This window comes from Eubalaena glacialis, chromosome 4 (genome assembly GCF_028564815.1).
Source record: "Eubalaena glacialis isolate mEubGla1 chromosome 4, mEubGla1.1.hap2.+ XY, whole genome shotgun sequence".
Taxonomy (NCBI): Eukaryota; Metazoa; Chordata; class Mammalia; order Artiodactyla; family Balaenidae; genus Eubalaena; species Eubalaena glacialis.
In genome coordinates this window covers 103,697,887-103,721,310 of record NC_083719.1, presented here as the reverse complement: position 1 = coordinate 103,721,310, position 23,424 = coordinate 103,697,887, and the positions used below count along the sequence as shown (strand labels likewise).

The 23,424-nt window shown below is 40.6% G+C and overlaps 1 long non-coding RNA gene across 2 annotated transcripts in view; it reads left to right on the top strand.

Moving 5' to 3' along the window:
• Positions 1–811: 811 nt before the first annotated feature.
• The window catches only part of LOC133089898 (uncharacterized), a 704,715-nt gene continuing 682,102 nt past the window's right edge, over positions 812–23,424 (top strand). For both annotated transcript variants that reach the window (XR_009700764.1, XR_009700763.1), the window contains exon 1: positions 812–1,154. This is a non-coding gene — a long non-coding RNA (uncharacterized LOC133089898). The remainder of the gene's footprint in view (positions 1,155–23,424) is intronic.

The window sequence follows — 23,424 nt, the reverse complement described above, 5'->3', positions numbered from 1 at the left end:
TTAAATCGCTTTCCCAAGCACAGCTCTCAGCTCAGGCATTACTGTTGCTTTTATAAATAATACAAAACAATTGAAGCAGTGGACTTAAATTTGCTAAACTTAAATCATTTTGCAGCGGAAAAAAAAAAAAAATGAACCAGGACCCAATTTCTTTTTCTTTCTTTTTCTTCTTTAGAAGCTGAACTGGGTTCCTCCCCATGGCATTTTCTAATTCAATGATAATTTAAAAACTCACTCCAGTTTCTCCTACAATGCTATATTCCTTTACCTAGGATTCCAGGTTTCTCTCTCCTGTTTCTTGGGATTTGCAAAGCAGCAAAATCAGCCAGTTTACGTTTAAGATGTTTTGATTCTTTTCTCAGACTCTTGCCAGTGTACTTAACGCAGAATGATTAAAAGCTGTGTGTTCTGTTAGAACTGTTATGGTGTTTAAACAAGGAAGTCTGTGTTTGTTTAAGAGAATGGGGAAATGGTTATCTTGACAGATTAGACTGAAAAAACAGGACAGCCACAGTCTAGCACAGATGTCCACATTTGCCACTTGGCTGGCTTTTTGAGGTATTCTAAACAAAACTGGCTTGTGTGCTGGTGCCTGAGCTCTGCTTGACACCTGACTGAGGAATGCAATTAAGAACCTCTGCCAGGGCCTGGGTGTCTCTGTGGGCACATGTTCCCAGGTTTGAAATTTCTCAGAGTCTGTTTAACTGTGTCATAATTAAACTAATGGAACACAAGAGGAATTTCTCTAACTGGCTTAAAGACCCCGTTGCAATGTGATTTCATCTCACATCACACGCAGTTCCTGAGGCTGCACTGCAAAGTCGAAATGCAGCTGAGCAGAAACTGTGGGGTGACCACGTTCATCAATCTCTTACAAACGTGATCTTTAACTGGATGAAACATCAGGGGCAGCTGTGGTTAAGTGGCAATAGCACGGGATGAAAATTCAGAAAACCTGATTCAAGCCCTAACTCTCCCACTTACTAGCTGTTTGATCTTGGTCAAGTCCTCGTTTACCTCATTTAGGATCATGCAGCTGCTGTTGATGAGACTGATGACGGCAGCCCACGTTTATTGAGCCCGTCCTCCATGCCAGGCACTGCTGCGGGCTTGACAGACTGTACTTCGTCTGCTCCTCCAAAGAGCCCGATAAGGTGGGTACAGTTAGCTGTGCTGTTTCCTGTGGCATCTCAGAAAATCTAAGAGCTCTGCTCAGAGTCACTTAGTCACGCTAGCTGGGGTGTTTGAACCCAGGTCCGGCTAGTATTGGGTTTCGGCTTCCTCAGGCAATGTGATCTTCAAGGTAACTTCTAGCTGTGAAATCAACAATTGTGAAAGCTGAACACATCGACATGGCTTTAACTGTGTTTGCAAATATATTTTAAAAAGACCGAGACTTAGCCTTGCTTGGTTATAATCATGGGTATGTGTAGGTATCTACGTCTGTTGCCTGGTTGCATAGTTTGCCTTAAATATTAATGTAAAATTCTTTTATCATAAATTTTATGAAAATCTAGGGCTCTCTTACTAAGTAGTAGCTGCTAAATCAAATCTTGGGGGCATAAAACTCTTGCATGTGTGATTTTAACTTTTTACTGAAGAGGAATTTCAAAATATAGGACTTTGGGACATACTTGTTATGTTATGTAAGCAACTGCCGACTTAACTCTTTGTTGTGTTTTTTACTATTAATAAGTACTTTATTTTATAATATGGGTGATATTTGAGTGCAGTCAATCTGAATTAAAATTTATTGTAATGAAGCTTTATTAGTAACGAAGGAATTTTCCATTGCCCTATTTCAAATAAATAAGATTTTGATTGATTCCTAACATAGTCACATGTGGTACGTGAATATATTTTCCAAAAGTCACGAGTACGCAGTGTTCTTTTGAAAATATAAAATGCAAAATGTCAAAGCAGCTGGCGGCAGTCCACTTCTGCTTTGGCTATTTTGTCAATGTCAGTGGGATTACCTGTCAGGACTTTGGGAGGCCAGACAGGATTCCGACCATGGGTTCTACTGGCCTTATTCTTAGAGAACACCTAGAGTCTTTTTTTAAATTTTTAAAATTTTTGGCTGCATTGGGTCTTCATTGTGGTGCACAGGCTTCTCGTGGCGGTGGCTTCTCTTGTTGCAGCAGGGGCTCTAGGTGCGCAGGCTTCAGTAGTTGTGGCTCGCAAGCTCTAGAATGCAGGCTCAGTAGTTGTGGCACACGGGCTTAGTTGCTCTGTGGCATGTGGGATCTTCCCGGACCAGGGCTCGAACCTGTGTCCCCTCATTGGCAGGCGGATTCTTAACCACTGCACCACCAGGGAAGTCCCCACCTGTAATCTTTAATGTGAAATCTAAGAGGTTGGTTTGAAGAATTAAGTCTGTACCAATTTTGATACATCTGAACATAGTTATTAGATAATCAAAATGTGAAAGAATCAACTTCTTGTGTGATTGTTTAAGTGATTTATGGTATTGTGTCTTAGCTCCTATAATCTTGACCCGACAACAATCAGCCTAGATGTCTTCATTCCTAACCTTCCTGCCATAATCCTCTTCCTTTACTTCTTGACCAAACCCTGTTCCCTTGTAGATGTCATTAGTAACGTTTGGAACAATCTTTCACTCTATATCTGTTATTTTTTTTTCTCCTAACAATTCTGTTTAGAAGAAATCTCTTGGAATTCTGCCCTCGACCATCAGTCTCTCCTGGATCTTTATCAAATGATAATAGGACTTAACCAATGCACTATTTTGTTTATCACAAAAATAAGAGCCTGCTTCTCCCCAGATAGGGATCTATGGTTTTATCTTATCCCTTAGCACGTAAGAATTGAAAGATCAGGGTCACTTGCTTATCCCCATGCTGATAGAGTGCCTGGCAATTAATATTAACAGATAACAAGGGAATTTCGTTATAATTATTTCTTATGTACATTCCTGGCAGTGCGTTATATAATTTCACTGGTTTGATTTCTCCTGGAATTCCTAAGATCAGGAATTTAGATTAGTTTCTGCTAACATTTAAGAGCAAATTGTGGCTGTCGTCTCTGTTTTCTGCATAGCTCAAAGATAAAGAGAAATAACGCCGAGCTTGGATAGGTTGAATCATGTTTAGGAAAAGTGAGGTCCAAGTCTTTGGACGCTGTTGGGTCTAGAATGAGTCGTATGACCTGCCCCTTCCACTGAGTGTCTTTTCTTGGGAGAAAACAGGGTAATGATCTGAGGCAAGCTGACCAAAGGCCATCTGTGAGGCAAGGGTGTGGGAGGCTTCTCTTGGTACTGGAGGTGGTTTATGGAGGACTGTGTGTTTGTGAAGCTCAGGTGGTTCTTTCTTCAGACTCAGCATCCAGACCATCTCCTTTCTGGTCCCCACCTCCCCTCCAGGACTAGTGCTAATTTGCCCACTTTTGAGCCACTGATTGTGTTCAAAACTCCAGACCAAAGGCAATCACCAGGGTTTAGAGAGAGAGAATTTTATCAGGAGTGGCTTTTAGAGCAGAGTTTCCCACACTTGAGTCATTTGTGGATCCACCTTTCCAAAATTTGCTAAATCTTAAAAAAAAAAAAAAAAAAAAAAGCTGCTGACTTACCTTTTTATTCACCTAAATCTCTTATAAAAAGGAAACAGGATATCACATGCTAAAAACAGAAGACTCAACACAAAAACTGTGAAGACAAAACAGTTTTCAGACTCTCAAGGCTAAAAAGGATCCGAGCTTGAAGGCTGGTCTCTTTTTCTTAAAAAGGAGATGTTAGTTTTAGGGAGGTGAGAAGGGTACTCTGCTGCCAAAATAAAATTTTTTCCTCAAATTCTTTGGAAGGGTTGAGAAAGAATTGAAAATAGAATAACTTTATCACTCTGTGAGTTAAGTGTTATTTAATGCTGTTTGTGAACTATTTCATCTTACACACCTTCACTAGGATGAGTCTTACACGTTGAGAAACATTGTTTTTAGACCTTGTCTGGACCAGCTAGTACCTGGCAGTGGATTCAAGGGGTCAACATGGGTTTATTGAATGTATATCATGTGTAGCACTTATGCAAGGCACTATGGGGAATAGAAATAAAACAGAAAAATCTGAATTAGAGTTAGAAAACATATATGTGTATGTGTGCATGCATATTTATATTTAGGATTAGAAGACATCAATACATAATATGTATACATATATGTATGTGTGCATATTTTTAATAATTTGAGATTTGAGACTAGGACTAAATTACATATGAACAAGTGTGATAAAATACTGAAAATACTCCCATGTAGCTGGTGAATGACCTCAGAGTGTCCCTTCCACCCTAGATGTCCCCTCAGAGTCAGCAACTAAAGGCAGGATAGAGGCCTCTAGACCCGCTCCAGCACTTTAGCCTGTGTCCATTCTGTATAGTTGGTACCTTGCCATAAAGATGGCTTACTATTTTGAATATCCTCTCTGTGTATTGGACTTTTGGGGCATTGTATTGTATCCACACACCTAGCACAGAGACTGCCATATAGTAGTGATCAATAAATAGTTAAATGTTTAATCAAAAAATTAATTACTAGGGATTCAGGTGGGGGAGGTTAATAGACCACGTTTCTTGAAGCAAGTAAGATTTCAGCCAAGTTTTAAAAATCTTAACTGTGATTTTTTTTTTTTTAAGTATGGAAGAAATCAATGCACGTCATTGAATTTTCTGAAAATTCCAAAAAGTATAAAGAAGAAAATAATCAACTATAATCCTTCCATCCAAAGAGGACCACAGTCAACATTTTGATTTGTTTTCCTTAGGAATTTTCTATGTATGTATTCAGTCCTGTGTATGTGTGTGTGTGTGCGTGCACACGTGTGTGGCCGGGCAGATATTTTAACATGTCAGTGTGGGCTTTCTGTCCTTCCTGATGGAATCAAAGATGATTCCATGTTTGGCTCCTGGCCTCAATGTGCTAATCGGGTTAGTGGGAGAAGAGAATGGGGAGGAGCCAAGGGCAGCTGTGTGGGTTTACATGAGAGAGGACACTGAGTTACACTCTAAGCAGTTTGGAACCCAGAGTGGGGGTGGGGTCTGAGAGTGAGAAAAAGTTGAGGGGGGTAAAAGTGAGAAGAGAGCCCTGAAACAGCGTAGCATTGGCTGAAATGTGAGGAAGAAGGGAGATAACGGGGCAGTAGTTATCATGCCGACACTTGGGAGGTAGGGCCATGAAGAAAAAATTGAGGATGTTTTCTTATATGTCATGCAATATAATCAATCCTCCTTTTGTCTCCCCTTCAAGATACTGTACATAAAGACGTATCATTTCAAGGCCTTTGTGGGAGTGGATGTGTAGTTTTGGATAGAAGTCTGTGCTGAGATGGGCTTTAAGTTGGGTATAAGAAGGACCAGTTTGTTTAGACTCTGTGTGTCTGTGTGTGTGTGTGTGTAGTCTGAAAGAGGGATGTGGTGGTGATAATAGTTTAAAATGGTTTGATGTGGTTTCTTTCTTTTTCTTTTTAGAAATTTATTTATTTATTTTTGGCTGTGTTGGGTCTTCGTTTCTGTGCGAGGGCTTTCTCTAGTTGCGGCAAGCGGGGGCCGCTCTTCATCGTGGTGTGCGGGCCTCTCACTATCGTGGCCTCTCTTGTTGCGGAGCACAGGCTCCAGACGTGCAGACTCAGTAGTTGTGGCTCACGGGCCCAGTTGCCCCGCGACATGTGGGATCTTCCCAGACCAGGGCTCGAACCCGTGTCCCCTGTGTTGGCAGGCAGATTCTCAACTACTGCGCCACCAGGGAAGCCCTTCTTTTGTCTTTCTAAGCACTTGACCTTAGTCTTAACTCTGTCCGAGGTATCCACCTATCCATCTACCATGAAAGCAGACAGGAAAAAATGAGATACTACTCAACTTCTGATCTTCAAAAATAGGATTTGCAGCAAGTCAATAGTCTTGAAAACCAGGATATTGCTTTGAGAAAGAAATGTCTAAATCCTTTGTCTCCTTACTTGAGTATATCAAAGTCCACACTTAATCAGCTAGATCAGAAAAATTGCCTAATGGAGGGCCAGACCATAAGACCATGACTCTCTTCCATCCCCAGATTGTTTAGGGGAAAGAAGGAAAGAGAAGTAGGGGAGAGATCAGATGTGTGCCCTGAGGTGAGTTAGAAAAGTGAGGCTCACAGCAACAGAGTTCTTGCCCACCCCCGCCTTCTGATGTCTGCTGGGTGTGTGGGAGGAGTTTGCCAGGCTGGCTACTGCAGATCAGAGGTGAAGTCACAGCAAAATTACCTCTGTGCTCAGACAGGCTGCTCAGGCAGAGAGAGGTCCTAAAGTGCATCTCTTTGGAGCTGTCCTTGGTTCCCGTATGGCAAAGCAGGACCCAGAAGTAATTCAGAGTGACTGTGGAGACTGTCAAATGGGCCTACCACAGTGATGGCAGGCTGTCTCTGTCACACAAGGTTGAGAGCTCAAGTTGGGACTCGGTGGAAATTGTAAGACCTGAGAGGGATCTAGATTGCCAGGCTTGTCTAAGCTTTGAGAGACCAGTGACCAGCTCCACCAGCTGCAGATAGATGCTATGATGGCATTGGGGCTAGTAGCATCCAGGTGGTGAGGTCATTGCTCCAGAGGCAAGGAAGGCCAAGGAGCTGGAAGAACATGCCTTATCCCTTCTGCCCTGAGGTCAGTGAGCCTCCCCCTCCCCCATATTCATACAACCACTTCTACTTTCTGCAGAGAAGCAGAGGGAGTAGGAGGATATTTGAAAGATTAGCATTTTATCCAATAACACTTTAAGAAGGAGTTTGATTTATAAGATAAAACTAAATGTTAAATCTGACAGTTAATTTAGTTGATGTTTTCTTAAGCAACGGCATCTGGGTGCTAGAGAGGAGGAACAGAGCATCCGTAGACAAAAGAAAGAAATTATATACTTTCTCTACATATTCAAGTTGTGTTATTTAAAATTACTTAAACGCGCAAACACACACACTCAATTAAAATCATCACACTGGGTATAGGGTTGTTCCTGTCAAAGTTCATTTGTTGGCAAGGATCAGAAACCCCCTGAGGCTAACTCAGGCTACGGGGGTAAGGGGTAATTGAAGGATTTCAGACAGGCCCCAGGGGAAATAGAATGGGAAATTCAAGATCCTAATTTACACTTATCACTGCTCAGAGATCACATGATCTCTCTCATTCCTGCTTCTCTTTGCTTATTAAGCTTGTACTTGGTACAACATGGCAGCCATCCCCAAATCTATATCAAAACCATTTATTTAGAAGTCTTTCATCAACTGATGACTTCATTCTGGGCCTCTGAGCTCAAATTCCAATGAGACACTTTTAACATTAAGTAACTAGAAATGGATCATAGATCTAAAGGTAAAATATAAAACTATGAAACTTTTAGAAAAAAACCGTAGGAGAAAATCTTTGTGATCTTGGGTTAGGCAGAGTTTTTAGGTATGACACCAAAAGCATAATCCATAAAAGAAAACAAGTTGATAAATTGGGACTTCATCAATATTAAAAATGTTTGCTGTGCAAAAGACACTGTTAAGAGAATGAAAAGACAAGCCACACACTGGGAGAAAATATTTGCAAAACACATACCTACAAACACTTGTACTGAGAATATATAAAAAATTCTTATAACTGAATAATAAGAAAACCAACAACCTAATTAAAATATGGGCAAAGTTTTGAAGATACTTTACCAAACAATACATACAGATGACAAACAAACACATCAAAAGCTGCTCAGCATTATTAATTATTAGAGAAACGTAAATCAAAACCACAGTGAGATATATCATTACGTACCTATTAGAACGGTTAAAAAAACTGGCAAAGATGTAGAGCAACTGGAACTTTCATATGTTGCCACTGGGATGCAAAATGGCACAGCTATTTTGGAAAATAGTTTGTCAGTTTCTTATAAAGTTAAATATATATTTCCCATATGAAGCAGAAATTTTCATTCTACCTATTTACCCAAGTGAAATGAAAAAAACTTTTTATAGCAGCTTTATTCATAATTTCCTCAAACTGGAAACAACCCAAATGTCCCTCAACTGGGAATGCATAAGCAAATTGTGGTACATGCATACAATGGAATACTACTTACTTAGTAATAAAAAATAAACTGTTTATATGTGCAACAAGAGGAATGAATCTAGAATGCATTATGCTAAGTAAAAAAGCCAGATTCAAAAGGTGACATACTACATGATTCCATTTATATAGTATTCTCAGAAAGGCAAAATTATGGGAGTGAAGAACATATCCATGATTGCTGGGAGATAGTGGTGACACTATTTGGCTACCAAGATGTAGTGTAAGAGAATTTTTTTAGGGTCAGTGGGGATGATGAAAATGTTCCGTATCCTGATTATGGTGGTAGTGACACGGCTCTATGCATTTGTCAAAATTTACAGAATTGTACACTAAAACGAATGTAAATTTACATACTAAATGGTATGTAAATGTTAAAACTTTTAAAAAGGAAGTAGAAAAAAATATTCCAGTGAGAGAGAGAATATAATTGACTCCCTTAGATCAGATTCTAACATTGGGCCAATCATTGATGATCCATCAGCAAGCAGAGCTCTAAGCTGTTTCTCCAGGTTTGATGGGGCAGTAACAAAGGGGTGGAAAATTGGACTGGTTTGCAAATGAACAGATTTGTCAGGAAATAGTTTTGCATTGTGATATCATTGAATAACATTATTTAATGAGCATTCTCCCAAGTCATTGAAATTGTTCTGTGTGCATCGGTTGAAAATATTGCTAGATTCATTCTACACAGGGCTGTCCCTGCTGAGTTTTAAAGAAGAATTTGAAAATAACTAGATAAAGAAAGCAAAGAAGCAGGAAAAGGTTTAAGTATCATCTGGTCTCAGAAGTGTCAGAATCAGGATCCACTCAGACAAGAACTTCTTTTGGAGAACTCATTTTGAATATAACATTGAGCTAAACAGTTTATATGTCATAAAAATATATATTAAGATTCAAACTTCCAGATGCCAAGGAGCTCGCTTGTTAGGGAGTAAAACTAACACACAGGAAAGTGATAGAAGTATTCCTATTTTCTGCTTTCTGTTTCTTATAGTCTCTGTAAAGTTATATTACATCAAGTATAAAGGTGGCCCTACTGAAAGAATAAATCTTTGAAGTATCAAGATCTATAAATCTTCTTTGAAATTTGCAAACTTACCTCAGGTAATCTCTACCTTTTTGGTACAAGGCAGACATTATATTTTACTATTCCATATACTTTTGGAATACTTCCTTGATTTTTCGCAATTATCTTTGTGCAATTGCTGAGCATCTTGAAAAATATTTAAAAATCAACATAACTAGATATTCGGTACAAGCACCAAAGCATCAGCAATTAAGCCCAGAGCTGCTAGTTGATATTTAAGGATATCAAGTCACATTTTCTACACTCTGAAAAATTGTCCAAGCTTTGGTTCACAACATTAATATGGCTGAATCAGTATTATATCAGAAATCAGAATTAACATGCTCCCTGGCTACTCCTCCCAGGCAAAGAGCCACCTAACTAATGTCACTAGGCTTAATTAAATCTCTTCCTTCTAGGAATATTTCTAGGTTAAGACTGAGGATAGTGGCAAGATTGTATGTGTGTGGTAGTGATAGGAGTGTTTGGGGGGCAGGTAGGGGGGTTGGAGAATAGCTCAATCTCTTTTTATGAGGCCCTTAGAGAGGCAAATATTAGAATGTTCTCATACTCCATTTTCTGATGAGCAAATACAGTAATCATCCAGGAGGCTCTTTAAAAGAAAAATAAGGAGACTTTCAGTAATCTCCTCTTGTTAGATGTTGCATAACAGAAATGTATCCGTGGAAGATGAAAGGCCAACTCATGAAAATAAAATAGAATGACTTGAGGTGATTCAGGGAGAAGGCAACACAGCCATTGTTTGTAAATGAAAGTTAATGATATCTTTGCACCAGTTGCAATTTTGCAGCCTGAATATTTTGATGAATTATAGCTAGGCTGTGTCATAATTTGTGACCTATATATAAAAGAGTCAAAGTGAAGTAGTTATCTGCATTTTATTGTCACAAGAGATTTTTTTCCCCTGATTAGAGCCCTCCCCTGCACCCTGCCAAGAAATCACTAGACTTTAAAAGAAATATTCAGAGTTATGTTTCCCCCAGAGACCATGGTAACATTGACCAGCCACAAAGCAAATAAAGAGAAGGAGAGATAGGGGCTTCCCTGGTGGTGCAGTGGTTGAGAATCCACCTGCCAATGCAGGGGACACGGGTTCGAGCCCTGGTCTGGGAAGATCCCACATGCCGCGGAGCAACTAAGCCCGTGAGCCACAACTACTGAGCCTGCGCGTCTGGAGCCTGTGCTCCACAACAAGAGAGGCCGCGATAGTGAGAGGTCCGCGCACCGTGATGAAGAGTGGCCCCCACTTGCCACAACTAGAGAAAGCCCTCGCACAGAAGCAAAGACCCAACACAGCCAAAAATTAATTAATTAATTAAAAAAAAGTACTTAAAAAAAATTAAAAAAAAAAAAAAAGGAGAGATAGCCTCATCCACCAGAGGACAGACAGCAGAAGCAAGAAGAACTGCAATCCTGCAGCCTGTGTAACAAAAACCACATTCACAGAAAGATAGACAAGATGAAAAGGCAGAGGGCTATGTACCAGATGAAGGAACAAGATAAAACCCCAGAAAAACAACTAAATGAAGTGGAGATAGGCAACCTTCCAGAAAAATAATTCAGAATAATGATAGTGAAGATGATCCAGGACCTCGGAAAAACAATGTAGGCAAAGATCGAGAAGATGCAAGAAATGTTTAACAAAGATCTAGAAGAATTAAAGAACAAACAAACAGAGATGAACAATACAATAACTGAAATGAAAATTACACTAGAAGGAATTAATAGCAGAATAACTGAGGCAGAAGAACGGATAAGTGATGTGGAAGACAGAATGGTGGAATTCACTGCTGCAGAACAGAATAAAGAAAAAAGAATGAAAAGAAATGAAGACAGCCTAAGAAACCTCTGGGACAACATTAAACACAACAACATTCGCATTATAGGGGTCCCAGAAGGAGAAGAGAGAGAGAAAGGACCCAAGAAAATATTTGAAGAGATTATGGTTGAAAACTTCCCTAACATGAGAAAGGAAATAGCCACCCAAGTCCAGGAAGTGCAGCGAGTCCCATACAGGATAAACCCAAGGAGAAACATGCCGAGACACATAGTAATCAAATTGGTAAAAATTAAAGACAAAGAAAAATTATTGGAAGCAGCAACGGAAAAATGACAAATAACATACAAGGGAACTCCCATAAGGTTAACAGCTGATTTCTCAGCAGAAACTCTACAAGCCAGAAGGGAGTGGCATGATATACTTAAAGTGACTAAAGGGAAGAACGTACAACCAAGATTACTCTACCTGGAAACGATGTCATTCAGATTTGATGGAGAAATCAAAAGCTTTACAGACAAGCAAAAGTGAAGAGAATTCAGCACCACCAAACCATCTCTACAACAAATGCTAAAGGAACTTCTCTAAGTGGGAAACACAAGAGGAGAAAAGGACCTACAAAAACAAACCCAAAACAATTAAGAAAATGGTCATAGGAACATACATATCGATAATTACCTTAAATGTGAATGGATTAAATGCTCCAACCAAAAGACACAGGCTCGCTGAATGGATACAAAAACAAGACCCATCTATATGCTGTCTACAAGAGACCCACTTCAGACCTAGGGACACATACAGACTGAAAGTGAGGGGATGGAAAAAGATATTCCATGCAAATGGAAATCAAAAGAAAGCTGGAGTAGCAATACTCACATCAGATAAAATAGACATTAAAATAAAGAATGTTACAAGAGACAAGGAAGGACACTACATAATGATCAAGGGATCAATCCAAGAAGAAGATATAACAATTATAAATATATATGCACCCAACATAGGAGCACCTCAATACATAAGGCAACTGCTAACAGCTGTAAAAGAGGAAATGGACAGTAACACAATAATAGTGGGGGACTTTAACACCTCACTTACACCAATGGACAGATCATCCAAAATGAAAATAAATAAGGAAACAGAAGCTTTAAATGACACAATAGACCAGATAGATTTAATTGATATTTATAGGACATTCCATCCAAAAGCAGCAGATTACACTTTCTTCTCAAGTGCGCACGGAACATTCTCCAGGATAGATCACATCTTGGGTCACAAATCAAGCCTCAGTAAATTCAAGAAAATTGAAATCATATCAAGCATCTTTTCTGACCACAGCGCTATGAGATTAGAAATGAATTATAGGGGAAAAAACGTAAAAAACACAAACACATGGAGGCTAAACACTACGTTACTAAATAACCAAGAGATCACTGAAGAAATCAAAGAGGAAATCAAAAAATACCTAGAGACAAATGACAATGAAAACACGACAATCCAACACCTATGGGATGCAGCAAAAGCAGTTCTAAGAGGGAAGTTTATAGCTATTCACGCCTACCTCAAGAAACAAGAAAAGTCTCCAATAAATAATCTAACCTTACACCTAAAGGAACTAGAGAAAGAGAAACAAACAAAACCCAAAGTTAGCAGAAGGGAAGAAATCATAAAGATCAGAGCAGAAATAAATGAAATAGAAACAAAGAAAACAATAGCAAAGATCAATAAAACTAAAAGCTGGTTCTTTGAAAAGATAAACAAACTTGATAAACCATTAGCCAGACTCATCAAGAAAAAGAAGTAGAGGACTCAAATCAATAAAATTAGAAATGAAAAAGGAGAAGTTACAACAGACACCGCAGAAATACAAAGCCTCCTAAGAGACTACTACAAGCAACTCTATGCCAATAAAAGACAACCTGGAAGAAATGGACAAATTCTTAGAAAGATATAACCTTCCAAGACTGAACCAGGAAGAAATAGAAAATATGGACCGACCAATCACAAGTAATGAAATTGAAACTGTGATTGAAAATCTTCCAGCAAACAAAAGTCCAGGACCAGATGGCTTTACAGGTGAATTCTATCAAACATTTAGAGAAGAGCTAACACCCATCCTTCTCAAACTCTTCCAAAAAATTGCAGAGGAAGGAACACTCCCAAACTCATTCTATGAGGCCACCATCATCCTGATACCAAAACCAGACAAAGATACTACAAAAAAAGAAAATTACAGACCAATATCACTGATGAATATAGTTGCAAAAATCCTCAACAAAATACTAGCAAACAGAATCCAACAACACATTAAAAGGATCATACACCATGATCAAGTGGGATTTATCCCAGGGATGCAAGGATTCTTCAATATATACAAATCAATCAATGTGATACACCATATTAACAAATTGAAGAATAAAAACCATATGATCATCTCAATAGATGCAGAAAAAGCTTTTAACAAAATTCAACACCCATTTATGATAAAAACTCTCCAGAAAGTGGGCATAGAGGGAACCTACCTCAACATAATAAAGGCCATATATGACAAACCCACAGCAAACATCATTCTCAATGGTGAAAAACTGAAAGCATTTCCTCTAAGATCAGGAACAAGACAAGGATGTCCACTCTCACCACTATTATTCAACATAGTTTTGGAAGTCTTAGCTACGTCAATCAGAGAAGAAAAAGAAATAAAAGGAATCCAAATCGGAAAAGAAGAAGTAAAGCTGTCACTGTTTGCAGATGACATGGATACTATACATAGAGAATCCTAAAGATGCTACCAGAAAACTACTAGAGCTAATCAATGAATTTGGTAAAGTTGCAGGATACAAAATTAATGCACATAAATCTCTTGCATTCCTATACACTAATGATGAAATATCTGAAAGAGAAATTAAGGAAACACTCCCATTTACCATTGCAACAAAAAGAATAAAATACCTAGGAATGAACCTACCTAGGGAGACAAAAGACCTGTATGCAGAAAACTATAAGACACTGATGAAAGAAAATTAAATATGAGTCCATAAATCCCATAAATCCACGTGACCCTAAATATTATTAGTAGGAAGAATAGTGTCACACACATATGTTCTATTTTAAATGCATGTATATGCTATTAAAACAAAATAGTAGAAATTTCTTTAAAAATGGAACTGGGTTTATAAAGTTGCCTTTTCGCAATCATTTTCCATTTTGTTGCCATATTTGCTTTGGAGCCCTGAGCCACAGTGTAAGAATTTCGAATACCCTGAGGCTGCCATGCTGTGAGGAAGCCCCGGCCACGTGGAAAAGCCATATGTAGGTGCTCAAGTCAACAACCCCACTGAATTGAGCCTCTAAGCCACCCAAGTTCAGACACCTGACACGTAAGAGAAGATACCTCTAGATGACTCCAGCCTCCAACTCTTGAGTGACACCCCTATACCCCTCAACCCACCCTGGTATTTGAGTCTTCTGAGCTGAGGTTCCAGACATTTAGGACCAGAGGCAAACCATCCCTGCTATGTCCTGACCCACAGAATCTATGAACTTAGTAAAGTGGCTATTTCATACCACCAATTTTCGAAGTGGTTTGTTATGCAGGAATACAAACAGGAACAAGCTTTAATAACTGTACAAAAACCAAAACATTTTTTAAAATGGGCCTTCAAGCTCAAGGAATTTGAGAATGAGTGTCAGTCAGGGTTCTTTGGTTGCAAGCAACAAAAACCAACACTGACCCACTTAAGCACAAGAGAATTTATTGGCAGAATATGGAGCTGGAAAGATCTAAAGGAATTAAAAATAGTCTCACTCAGGAAGGCCATATGGAGGCCTTGATAGCAGGAACTGATCAAGTGTTTCTTCAAGATTCAGTCACTGCTAAGAATGTGCTCTGAACCTGGTCAGTCCTGTCACTCTGACGCAATGACTGACCAGTCAACCCAAAGTGGGCCACATGCCCACACCTTGTCTAGCAGAACAGGACCAATGATCTGCAGCTTCACCAAGACCAGCACAAAACAGGGAAGGAGTAAGTCTCCCAGGGGAAATCAGGGTACACTTCTTTACAAAAGGAGGAATAGGTGTGGGGCATCAAACCCACGTTGTACGGAACCAGTGATTCTCTGACATATCCTAGAGGCTGCTGCCTTCATGTTCTAACCAACTTTATTCCAGTATTCATATTACTCAAGGATGACTGAAGAGGATGAGGTTTCTGGTGGCTATTCAGGGCTAGACTGGAGTTGAAGATCTTTCCTGCTTTGTATTTGTGTGCTCCGTATTGTATTGGGTACTGAGGGTCCGTAGTGAGTAGGAGTTCTTATGCAATTGATCCATGATGATGGTAATAGAGCTTGTCTCTGTCTGAAGCTGACTTTATACATTGGTGGTGATAGTAGTAGTAGTAATAGTGGTAGTAGCAATAGTAGTGGTAGTAGTAGTAATAGTAGTGGTGGTAGTAGTAGTAATAGTAGTGGTGGTGGTAGTAGTAGTGGTGGTGGTAGTAGTAGTAGTAGCAATAGTAGTGGTGGTAGTAGTAGTAATAGTAGTGATGTTAGTAGTAGTGGTGGTAGTAGTAGTACTAGTAGCAGCAATAGTAGTGGTAGTAGTAGTAATAGTAGTGGTGGTAGTAGTAGTAATAGTAGTGATGGTAGTAGTAGTGGTGGTGGTAGTAGTAGTAGTAATAGTAGTAAACGTTTGGTGTCTCACCCAGACCCCCCATCCCCCAGCCACTGTGACTATTAGCTGCTAATGACAACCAGTTTCCCCTTCCCCCAGAGAACTACCCTCAGCTGATGGGAGGCCTCCTTCTCCCCACAGTCAGTGACTAAGGAAAGGATAAAACAAAGTTTGGCTCCTTGCCTTAAGGGGCGATAATTGTTGTGTGGCTTGTGCTCCAGAGCCCTCTTCCTGTGAATCTGGCCAAAACAAGACTTTCCCTGAGCCCACCTGCTTGCCTGACTCCTTCCCCTTCCTTATCTTGCTCCACCCTTTCTTGAAAGTTTCTCCTGAGAGCATGTTCTTAACATCAGTCTCAAAAGACTCTCCATCTCAGGCCCTGTTTTTAGAAAATCCAACTTACAACACTGGTGTAGGTCAGTGGTTCTCAAACTTGGTGCATGCATGAAAATCATCTACAGGGCTGGTTAAGACACAGGTCACTGGGCCCCAGTCTCAGAATTTCTGATTTATTGAGTCTGGGGTGGGGCCTGAGAATTTGCATTTCTACCAGATTCCCAAGTGATGCTGATGTGTCTGGTCTGGGCACCTCACCTGGAGAATTATTGCTTAAGCAACTGATAAGTTGGTACGATTTTAAGCACTGGGCAGGCCTCTTCCATACCCCTTTCCTACGGCAAAAATATTCTGCCGAGTAGCCCTGCCATGGGCTGATGAGCCTGAAGTTCGTACTTAACTCTTCTTGGTTAGGAGGTTGGAGACTTCAGTGAAAATGCAAATGCTATCCAGAAAGCATAAACACATTCTGTTTTAACCCCTTGCGTGTTAGCTCTATTGTAGTGTAGATTACTTAGCCAATTATTTAGCAGAGCTCCGAGGAAAATGGCAATAAGGAGAGGAAAGTTTTGATGAGGTCAAAAAATTCAAGTCCAATCACAGTGTTTCCAACTTATTTTAGTCACAGAACCCTTTCTTCAAACAAAATTTCAGAGGAAGCCCACTATATAGAACCAAAGGGAAAGGATCCGAAGAATCCTTCAGGGCTGAGTTTGAAAAACACTGGTCTATACATCGGCTGTGTTGGTCCAAAGAGGTCTTCAGATATTTTTCAGTTTGATCTGGGGCTGGTTCCATATGGTACATTTATTTTGAGGAAACAGACCAACCATATGATTTCACTGGGAAACCAGAGCCCCCATATTGCATTTCAAGGTCTGCAGACTACTGCTGAGAAAACATACGTTATGAAAGAAAATAGGATTTGGCTCCATTGTTTATATAAACGATGCTTAGAAAAATCCGTGTTAGAGGAATACCAATGTCATGGGCCATGTACACATTTTTGGATGTTTTCCCTTCTGTGTGTTTCATGGTCTTGCTTTTTATTCCAATAAAAAGGCTATGGCATATGAAAATGCTTAAGTAACTACACATTGCTGCCTGTGATGGCTTAGTTTTGATGGATGATGTGGGATTGCGCAGCTCATTGCAAAGTAATGCTTTTAACTCAAATCAGTTTTAAGGGAATATGTTTTACACATTTATGCTCCAGAGTTAGAAAAAAGCTTTTTTCCTACAAAACAGCACTTCTTGAGACACTCCCACGGGTCGGGGAGGTGGGGGGCTACCTCTTTGGCTCAGATGAGGAGTGTTTACTTGTATGGACTTCAAACTGCTGCAAGTTTAGGGCCCACAGGCTGCTGTCTTAATGAAGCGGTTAATGATGTGTGAATTACAGATCCTGACAACCCCTCTGATAAAAACAAAAGGACTGCATCCGCAGTATTCTGTGGCCACTAAGTAATGACAGACTGTCTGCTTAACATGACACAGTATCTTTAAGTAAAGCCCCATTCTTGCAGGGCAGCAGAGAAAATTCCTAGTCAACACAGAAAGGAATGAGAGTCATGAACGCGGACGCACAGGACACTTCGTTTCCACCCAGCTGAGGTTTGGAGTGCGAGAGCCAAAGAGTTTTTAGAGATGCTGCAAGGATCCTGAATGGGCAGGAGTTGTTTATACCCTTTGCCTGGGCTGCTTCACATTCCCGGGAGATGCCCATTATAGCAAAAGACTGTGTGATGGATGTTTTAATAGCCGAAAAGTTGCCCTCTTCTCTCTCCCCCGCTCCTTTCTCCCTGCTGGAGGCACAGGGATGCTAGCTTCCCAGTGGATTTTCAAAGAGCCAATTGTCTGTTCTGAATGCTGACCGCTGTTTGGAAGGGGGTAATGCGCGGGCCTGCATTCAGCCAGAAGAGCATTGCCGGAGCCCAGCTGCGGAGCGAGGCACTTTCAGGTCGCTGACCTGGACAGTCAGAATGCAGGAAAGCGAGGCTGGTGATGGAGCTAAAAAATAAACCTCAACCTCAACAAAGCCTTTTCTCCATTTAATTTGGTGGCCACTTTTAAGGAAAAGTGAATTCACTTTCAATTTCTCAATAGGCACTGGATTTGGGATTCACAGGCCAAGGTCCAATCTCTTTATCATTAACCCCGGGATGAGAAGATCCAAATCTGCCTTGTTTGGGCAGGGTTAGTTTTCCTTTAACCAGTTCAAGGGACTGTTTGTCTAACCTCACCATTCGAGGTGACAGATAGCAAAGCAAAGTGAATAGCATGCATTCACCAGCAACACAAACCTTTCTGTTAGTTCCCAGAACTCCTCGACCAGCCAAACAGCAAAATCAAGGCAAACTGAAGGGGCACTGACGTGCAAATGAGGCCCTGCACACTCTGCGGGGCTGCAGAAAAGCTTGCCTGCCCTGCTGGGAAAGGCTGCTCGACTGGGTGGGCTCTAAATGGTCCAGGCCTGCCTTCTCCTGGGAAAAGCACCTGGGGAGAAGAGCCAGAATTAGCCCAGGGGAAGCTGGGTTACCGGGGAGAGGAGCCTAGGGAGGACCAGGCAAATCCGCAAAGTTATAGGGTGACCAGTTGTTCTGGTTTGCCTGGGATTTGAGGGGCTTCCCCGCATACGGGACCTCAGTGCTCAAGCAAGGGCAAGTTGGTCATCCTAAATTAGAATGATTTGCTACCCTTAACTTTCTCAGCTAGAAAGCAAACAGGACCATTGTCATTGTGGAAACACTGCAATCCACTTGACAAAAAACTAGTCAGTCGACCTAAAAAGAATTAGAAAATTTTATTCAAGCCAAATTTGAGGATTATACCGCGGGAAGAGCATCTCGGAAAGCTCTGAGAACTGTTCCACCCGTGAGAAGTCAAGACAGTTTATAAAAGTTTTTTGAGACAGAAGGCTGTACATTAAATGACATATTATTGACAGTTTACAGAATCCAGATTTAAGCATCATCATGGTGGGTTGTGTGACCCTTTACAAGATCAAGAAGGAATGTTATCCTTTAAGGAGTTGTCTTGTTAATGCTAGGAGGCTGTTGCTGTTTATGGTTGAGCAGGTATTCCTGCTGATGGGGGGAGGTTTGGTCGATGCATAATGTAGACACACAATGCACATTGCGGGGGAGAGGGAAGGGCAAAGGGCAGAGAAGAATTTTTATGTTTAAATTTTTCTTGTCTTGCCATAAATATGAAATTTTTGAACCCCAGAAGCTCCTTATAACTTGTTTCTTTGCCCTCCTTCATTGAGCTTCACATCTTTTCTGTAGTCTACTCTAAGTAGCAAAATTAACTAGTGAAATTTTCTTTCCTTTTTTCAGTCTCCAAGTTCCCACCCATGGGGAGAAGGGTCATAAATGTTGAAGTGACTGTGTGTGGGAGAAAAGAGGATGGGGAATCTACTTTAACGATTAGGGGCCTACTATGTGCTAGGTACTGTTGTATGTTTCATGCTTATTATTTATTGATGCCCTCAATGTCCTATGAGGTAGGTGGAATTTTTTGTAGATGATGAAATAAGGAGCTGATAGGTTAGGTGTAATTTTCATAACTTCATTTTTAAAATTTATTTATTTATTTATTTATTTATTTATTTTTGGCTGTGTTGGGTCTTCGTTTCTGTGTGAGGGCTTTCTCTAGTTGCGGCAAGTGGGGGCCACTCTTCATCGCGGTGCGCGGGCCTCTCACTATCGTGGCCTCTCTTGTTGCAGAGCACAGGCTCCAGACGCGCAGGCTCAGCAATTGTGGCTCACGGGCCTAGTTGCTCCGAGGCATGTGGGATCTTCCCAGACCAGGGCTCGAACCCGTGTCCCCTGCATTGGCAGGCAGATTCCCAACCACTGCGCCACCAGGGAAGCCCATGACTTCATTTTAAGCAGTGATCTGACAACAAAACACTTCAAGTTACCACACTGCCTCTTAAAAAGTTATAGGTGATTGGGGCAAAGAATAGACATTTCCTGAGCCAGACACTTTACAGACTTTAAAAAATAATGTCATTCATTGAATTCCATGTAGTTTTGCATAATTATTATAAAATATACATGACTGTTGTAATATCATTTGCATATTGATAAATATAAAATGAAGCTGTATCCAGTTTCTTGTATACCTTTTTAGGTATTTCCACACATGTGGATATCTTTCTATTTTAGTACACATAGGTCTTCCTTTTCTTTAAGCAGTTGGGCTGCCCCTTATTCAGATATATGGTTTTCTGACATATGAATGTATCACACCATTTAAAGTTTCCTATTAAGGACATTAAGAAAGTTTTCATTTTTTTCCCATTACAAACAATACCATGATACACATTCTTGTACACTTATATTTGTTCCCTTTCGTGGGTACATTTGAAGGACAAATGTCTAGAAAAGGAGTGTACACTGAAACTTTTGGTGGATATTACCAAAAAGCTGTTCAAAATTGTACTGTTTTAACACCATCCAACACAATATGAGTCCTTGTTTTTCCTCCATCCTAGAAAGCCCAGAATGTTCTCTTATTGACCAAGCTGGTAACTAAAAAAATGAAATTTCACTGTTGCTTTAATTTGCATTTCTTTATGTGAACATTTGAGTATCTTTATATTTGTTTATTGGGCAATAATATTATCTTGCAATAAATGTGCCCCTGTGACAGTTATGGGGGTAAGTGCCAGGAACACAAAGATGAACAGGGCAAGACACCTGTCTTCAGGTACCTTGCAGCCTATCAGACACATAAACAAAAACTGCAGTGAGGAGTTATAGGTACTGTGGAAGAAGCTCATATAGAAAACTGTGCGAGTCCAAAGAGCCGCGTGGGCAGTTCTCCCAGGATGGGTCAAGGCTGCAGGTCAAGGGTGTGGAGGAGCTCATGTTGAATGTGGCCGAGTAGAATAAAAGGACTTTTGGAGGTAGGCAGATGGGGATCCTGACTCTGTTATTTACTGTGCTATCTGGGGCAATTTCTTTGACCTCCCTGAGTTTCAGTTTCATTACCTGTCAGATGGGGATTATGCTGCTTCTGCTGCTGTTTCCCCCCTCCCCCTCTCCCTTCCCTTCCCTTCCCTTCCCTTCCCTTCCCTTCCTTTCCTCCTCTCCCCTTCCCCTTCCCCTTCCACTTCCCTCTTCTCTTCCTCCTCCTCCTCCATCTTTTCCAGGAAAGGGAAGCCTTTTTTGAGCCCCCAGAGCCATGGGGTTCAGTTGGAGACCACCCTGCAGGGGAAGGAGGAGGAGGTTGTAGGTCAACCTGGCCCTTGATCATCTCATCGCAGTTTTATTTCTGGGTGAGGTGGCTATGGGAAGGGTCGACCGTGCTGTCTATACGCGAAGCAGCAAGTGTAGGGTGGACTCTTTCTGGATGTTGTTGTCTGAGAGTTCTACCATCTTCCCACTGTTTGCCCATAAAAATCAGATGCTGCTGGTCAGGCAGGATACCCTCCTTGTCTTGGATTTTGGCCTTGACATTCTTTATGGAGTCACTGGTCTCCACCTCAAGGGTGGTGGTCTTGCCTGTCAGGGTCTTCACACAGATCTGCATCTCTGCGTCCTTGTTGAAAGAAAAAGTGGAATTATGCTTCTTAAATCACATTGTTAGGAGGATTACATGAGGGAATGCTGATGTGCAAGTAACTACTCCATTTGAATTTCACTGTTAAGAAAAAAACTTCCCATTCATTAACCGGCTTCCCTTATATCTGAATTAGAGTACTTCCAAACTCATCCAATTTTGAGTTTTCAAATATGAAAATAAGAATAGTGACTTCAGAGCCTGGCCTTGCTCATTTGTGATAATATCTTCACATGACATAATGCTCTTATTGTTACGTGGTGTAGCTGATGAACATTTACACTGTCAAAGACAATAATTTCTGAAAAAAAGTTTATAAAACTATTGAAAAAAATACTTTAATGCCAATATAATGGGAAGATGAAAGAAGACTGAACACAAATCGTGATTTGGAGAGGCGTGTGATTGAAGCTATGTCTGCGCCTTGGCAACTGTGAAATGCTAGAGCAACTTCAGTGACAGCAGTGGTCTTCATCAAAGATACCAAGTTGACTTCTCAATACCAAGTTAAATGTTCAGATACCGTGAAAACAGGCTTAGAATATTCCAAATACCGCTCCTCTTTCAGTTTCCTTTAATTTACACATATTTACTGAACTGCCCACTGAGATGAATAGTTACCCCTTGGGGGGCTCCTGGGAGACATCAGGCTGCGAGAACTTTGCTTTTATGACTTTGGAAGGCAACGGGTTTAATTCTCACTTGCACAGAATTTTGTTTATTCTGTTTGCCTTGAGAGAGACCATTGGAACAACTCCCAGTGGGTTTTGGTCCTTGGGGAGCATCCAGTTGGTCATTTGCTGATCTGTGAGTGTGTTTGCAAATGGACTGTTTTCCCACATGGGCTGCCAGAATGACCTGAGGATCACAAAGAGCCCACACCCAGGAGAGTTAGTTCACTTTATACTCTGGGAGGTCAGCTCTGAGGTTGCATGTGGGAGGCCAGGGCTACACTCACCACGAGCGTGACCAAATAAAGGGTGTATTCCAGGCACTGTGTGGTTTGCCCTAAATATAGCCAAGTTCTTCTGATGATGTTCAAGAACAGTTTTAGAAACTGCAGGGAATGTAGGAGCTTTTCTTAGAAGTCAGCTATCCAAAGCCTTCAACCTAGAGTTCAAGGTGGCTGAAAGTGGCAGAGTAACTTCCCCATAAAGACGAAGGCCCAAAGGAATGTCAAGGTTAGAGCATCATACAACTCAACAACTAAAAAACAAACAACCCAATCAAAACATGGGCAGAAGACCTAAAGAGACACTTCTCCAAAGAAGACATACAGATGGCCAGTAGGTACAGGAAAAGATGCTCAACATCACTAATTATTAGAGAAATGCAAATCAAAACTACAGTGAGGTACCACCTCACACCAGTCAGAATGGCCATCATTAAAAAGTCTACAAATAACAAATGCTGAAGAGGGTGTGGAGAAAAGGGAACCCTCCTACACTGTTGGTGAGAATGTAAGTTGGTGCAGCCACTATGGAAAACAGTATGGAGGTTCCTCAAAAAACTAAAAGTAGAACTACCATATGACCCAGCAATCCCACTCCTGAGCACATATCTGGACAAAACTCTAATTAAAAAAGATACATGCACCTCTATGTTCATAGCAGCACTATTCACAATAGCCAAGACATGGAAACAACCTAAATGTCCATCGACAGATGAATGGATAAAGAAGATGTGGTACATATATACAATGGAATACTACACAGCCATAAAAAAGAATGAAACAATGCCATTTGCAGCAACATGGATGGACCTAGAGATTATCATACTAAGTGAATAAGTCAGAAAGAGAAAGACAAATACCATATGATATCACTTATATGTGGAATCTAAAATATGACACAAGTGAACTTATCTACAAGGCAGAAACAGACTCACAGACATAGAGAACAGACTTGT